Source organism: Enoplosus armatus, chromosome 17 (genome assembly GCF_043641665.1).
Source record: "Enoplosus armatus isolate fEnoArm2 chromosome 17, fEnoArm2.hap1, whole genome shotgun sequence".
Classification (NCBI taxonomy): domain Eukaryota; kingdom Metazoa; phylum Chordata; class Actinopteri; order Centrarchiformes; family Enoplosidae; genus Enoplosus; species Enoplosus armatus.
In genome coordinates this window covers 3,021,193-3,026,990 of record NC_092196.1, presented here as the reverse complement: position 1 = coordinate 3,026,990, position 5,798 = coordinate 3,021,193, and positions in this window count along the sequence as shown.

The window sequence follows — 5,798 nt, the reverse complement described above, 5'->3', positions numbered from 1 at the left end:
GGCGGCTCACGACGACAGGTCTCACACACACACACACACACACACACTTCCTGTCAATACACCCTGGTGGGAGAGAGAGAGAGAGAGAGTCAGTGAATTATTAGCATTCATTCCTTTCCAGCTGACTGGTAACGTCCAATCATATTCATGCAGGTGTACAGCTTCTGCCGTTACGACCTGACACCTCTCACTATTCCTCTTGAACTTCAGGTGCGTTGCCCTTGTATGTGTTAATTATCCGAGGATAGAGCTCTGCAGGAATGGGTCTTAAAACCTGCGAATGAGTTAGCATTTTTGCACTTCCCGGTTCGCTCGTCTCGAAGTCAATGGGTTCCTTGATTCTGACAATGGAAAAATCCCATTGGCTTTTTGTCGAGGGAGCCGGGGTTGATGGCAACTTCCGGGTAGGCCTACAAAAATACGTCCTCCCTGCAGAATCCTTCCTTAAAGAGCAGAGCCTTATCCGCCAAATCCAACTGTATAACCATTTGTTAGAAATGCTCAGTGTGCCAGAGGTGGTGGGCCGTGTTAGGTGGTAGTCACTACGTTACCAACCTTCTACAACCGAACCAAAGAACTCGGCTGTGCAACTTTCTGATGTGACCAGGCCTTTGGTAATTATCATAAGTTTGAATTCAACCCACATTCCAGCTAACAATTATTGTCATTATCGATTCACCTACTGATTACTTTCACGATTCATTTCGTCACATAAAATGTGGAAAAAATGCTCATGAGCAGAGCCCAAAGTGACGTCTGCAAACTGCGTCTTTTGTCCAAAACAAAAGACTCATTCATTTACTGTCATAACTGACACAGACGAGCAGCCAAATCCTCACATTTAAGACGCTGGTGCCAGCAAACGTTTATCATTTTTGCTTGAAAAACGCTTGAAATAGTTGGAAATTCCTTTTCTTTCGATCGACTAATCGATCGGTGGTTGCAGCTCTGAACCGGATGAAGGAATGGTCTACACAGAAGCTACAGAGGCACCGTGTGTTTGCGTGTGTGTGACCGGGCTTGTTTTAAATTCACACTTTATGAGTGTTCTGCAGTTCAGTCACTGACTCTGCAGAACATCTCATTTGTCCAACCAGCAGTAGAATTATTACTCACACACACACACACACACACAAACACACAAGCACACACAAACACACACAAACACACACAAACACACACAAACACACATACACCCCACCCCCTCTTCTTTTACTACAGTGTGACTTTTGAACACACCCCAACTTGCTGGCTGGTAAAGTTGTTGCTAGGCAACCATCTGCCGTTGCTAAGCAATCCATTAATGAGAATACATATTAGAATATATCTCTGGTCGCCTGCTGGTGTATGCTTCGGTGTGTGTGTGTGTGCTGCAGGACTTCATATACGCATCACTATAACAACAACTGACCAAAAGGTGATTTAATGGGAGAAACAAAGAGGTTCCATGTGACTCTTTACACTCCACTTCCAATCACATCTTTGACTTCACACTCAGTCACACTCAGGAAAGGTGCACAATGCCTGTCATGTTGATTTCATCTCCAAATTAATAGAGCCGTCACATAATAGAGCTGATTTTAATTTGGTATTTAACAGAAAACATGTTTTTCTGTTTGTGTGTGTGAGTGTGTGTTTGTGCACTGAGATTGAAACGATCAGAGTCAGAGCAGTGAACAGATGGCAGATTAAAATAGTACAGGCAGAGTCACTTCCTTGTTTCTAATTCACACAGAGAGATGTCAACACGCAAACGCGTGTGCACATACATACACACACACACACACACACACACACACACATTTTAGTAGTTTTATTAATGTTTGCCTTTTTAAACGGAGTACTAAATGACACAAACTGTCTGTCAACTGGGTGTTTTGTGTTTTGGTCTCCGGTGCGACCAATTAAGCAGTTAGCGGCGTCTCCTCTAAATGAATGCAGACACGGCGCAGCATGTAACTATTTTAGTGGTGGGGGGGGGGGGGGGGTTTGCATCCATGGCACCTGCAGAGTGAGTTTTCTACACGGAATATATATAACATATACGCCGCAATATGTTGTTTATTAGGCAGCAGCCAAGAGGCCGACCCTGAAGGCTAGCTAAATAATGTTTCTTGTGGTGCGTTAGTGCGTCAGCGAAATAAATGAAATTTCTTTCATTTGTTTGTTAGAATATACTCACCGAAACATAAACCTTTCTATGCAACATTTTAAAACGACAAAGATTTATTTCCCCATGTTTTAAACTCCTTTTTCCACTCTGGATGAAACGGTACGTTTTACCCTTTGGCACATTAGCTGACTAATGTTTAAGGTTCGCGCAACGTTAGCTAATGTTAAAATGCTCACCAGTGCCAGTGTTTCAACACTTTAAAGCCAGTTTACTATTATCACATATGAGAAGCTGGAACCTGTGAATTATTTGTCATATTTGCACAAAAAGATAACAATCGCTTATCAGAATGGTTGCCTATGTCCTGTAGATCAACTAATCAATGAATCTACTAATCTTTTCAGCTCTAATGCATATATACATATATATATATAATTTTCATAGAAGTTACAATACTGTCACCTGTGACAAGGAGTTAAAACATCACTAACATAATCCTATTTACTTCAAGTTCGAACAAATTCCAACTAAAAGGCAATTCCTTAATTAGGACGCAAGCCAGAAAACATAATGCGTGGCGCATTCATTATACCTAGGAAAATAACTCTATATAATTATAATTACAGTAAGATGTAAGTCTATGGGGAAAAGTATTTTTGGGCCAGTGTGGAAGATGAGACGGACCCGGAAGTTGTAATTACCCCGTTTGGCCACTATGTCAACAGTCAGCTGTCAACTATGCACTTCCTGGGGGTTTGATCCCCGCAGATGAAGAATAATATACAGTAACTGTAACTAATACGATTCAAACTCTTCAGAGGGCTGCAGAGAGCTCGAGTTAACCCTTGCTTAAAAAGTGGATTCCAGGATTTAGTTACTCGTTTACTACAGAGACTTAGTAAAAGAAGATCCGTCTGTCTTTAAGAAGATCATAAGGAAGATCTCATTTGGATTGCCAGAGGGTAGGTGTACAGCGTGTTAATCATGTGCAGAAAAAGAAAAGAAACCTGGTCACATAGTCGCGTTGCAAGTGTGTACAAGAGAGTGTAAATGTGTGAAAGAGACATGCAGGTAATGTAAGAGATCCCAGTCGCAACAACATTTCTTGCTCGAGGTTTTAGTGAGAGATACGTCTCCTCCTCAGCTTTATTTTTATGTCAAACGTACAGATGATCCTTCAGCCGATCAAGGTCCCTGATCCTGGATCATTCTGCATAGCCCAAATCCATGAAACACAAATAGAGATGAGCTGAAAACCAATTCCAAACTTCACCTCCCTCTCTCTAATTAAGTCCATTACTCATTGGCAGAGTCACCCACCAGAGCAGAAAATTACTATTCTACTACACACACACACACACACACACACTCAAATTACTGAGAGAAATGTTGAGAAAAAAAAATCGTTTCGTGTCTGTGTGACTGTGAGAGAGACAGAGTGAGTTAAAGTGAGTGTGTGTGTGTGTGTGTGTGTGCGTATTCAAAGAGTGTGACACGACTGTGCCGCACATCTCTCAGAGCTAAAAGACACCGGGTGTTCACATTTTGACCTCTGCCCCCCTCTGTCGACCACTGGCCATTACAGCAGCTACTGTGTTTGGGTTGTTTGCACACCGATGCTTCTGCCTGCTCCACCTCTTCAACAGTCGACCAAAACAACGGCAAAGGAGAAGTGCAGTTTTACCGGCTGCCAGAGAAGCTGCCATTACACGCAGCCGCTAGGCACCAGTTGTGGCTATTTACAGCACCCATTTAAAGCGGCCGTACTATGAATTCATCACCAAGTACCTGTAAACCATCATCGGCAGCGGTAACTCTAATCCTAATCATCTAACATGAGAGAGGTGATGAAGGATTCCTTTATGGAGCGCATGTTGAACATCGGACTCACAGGGCTATGATGGCTACAATGTCAATAGAAAGAATGATCAATTTCATCTCTCATTGATCAGTATTTAACCTGAACTTTACTAATATGTATTTCAATGAAATCTCAATTTCCATTCTCCATTGCTCACTACATTTCAATTGCGAGTGTGTTGCGTGCCTTGTGTGTGTGTGTGTGTGTGTGTGTGTGTGTGTGTGTGTGTGTGTGTGTGTCTGAGAGAGAGATGACAGCACAAGGAACAACCCCACCGATGCTGTCAGTAAGCAACACTTCACATCTGTCTTTAAACTAATTCTTGACATAGTAAAACACACAACTTATTTAACAGGACAAGCGGCCTGTCTCCGCAGCAGACGTCTCAAAACCTGGGCGAACAAGACCTCGACTGTCTGCGCGCCTAGTCTAGGAATCAGCCCAGTTCCCGGTCTGAGAAAGGCCGTCATCCTGCTCTTCAGGCGGGGACGTGCACGCAGCTCGGCCTGTGCGCAATGTGTGTCAGTGTGCTAATCCGCGATGACGAGCGAGCGGGAGTGATGGGGTTGGGTTTAAAAACCAAGGCTGCATCTAGACACGCGCAGGCAGGCACACACACACACACACACACACACACACACACACGTATGCATGACTGAACCGCAGCACATACATTCATATGACAGGCATGTGTCCGCAACACTTTTTATGTAAATGCGGCTGAAGACAAAGTAGACAGTGGCTGGGAAAATAGAGCAAGACTCCTTTGTGTCTGGCTGAGAGAGAGAGAGAGAGACTCTAATGAATTAAAAGCAAAATACCATAAAACTATTTAACTACCATTAATTCTATGCTCTAAATGGTGCTTTTCATTCCATATTCACACATTTCCATTTCCACCTTTTCAATGACTGTTGTTTTTCTATCCACAATATATACATGCTAGGTAGAAGTTCATTCGCGCATTTTTTTAAAGCAGCAATAAGTAACTTTTTGACCAGCAGAATAAGATGTAAACACTGACATATTACCATAGAACATTTGTATGGCTGACGTGTTAGCAAACAATTGCCTATTCACACGCACCAGCAGACATGGAACAACATTAGCGTTCGTCTGAAATCGTGTTTCCGTCCACCTCACAACTGTAAGTCCAATCGCCAAATGCTCCACTTTTTCACCAGCTAGCCGCTAGCTTTAGGTAGCGTACAGTCGCCGAAAGGTTGGTCATCTCAGTAATTTGAGGTACTTCATTAATTCACTTATTTAATGTATTCATTTATATCTACGGACTATATCACAGTGCATCATATATATGCACTGTGAGCAACTGGGAATTTAACTATACAAAAACTGTGAAAAAAAAAAAAGAGGCATAAAATAAATGACCCCAAGAACAGGAAAACAAAGCAAATTAGAGAGAGATGTGGGAAATGAAGAAACTGATCTGAGTCACTCGTGGCAGTCTGCAGCCAGTAAATGTGACTCAGCACTGACGCGGTGAGAAGCTCATTCATATGAGTGTTTGTCTTCGTGTGTGTGAAGGAGCGAGAGAGAGAGAGAGACACACACACACACCATCTGTCGGCAGTTACTGCTCCATCTGACCTCCTCTAAGTTTTTCTGTCTTAAACACGAAAAAACAAAACAAAAGAGCAACATAAAAGAGCCAGCGCTTAGCTTGATGCTACTGCTACTAGCATAGCTACCTGTTGATGCTACAAAAAGGAAACCTCTCTCATCTTCAAATTACAATTCTCTGTACGATTGTTCCTGAAACAAAAGTATTACCACGTAGTTCATTTGTCCAGCAGAACTGAACCG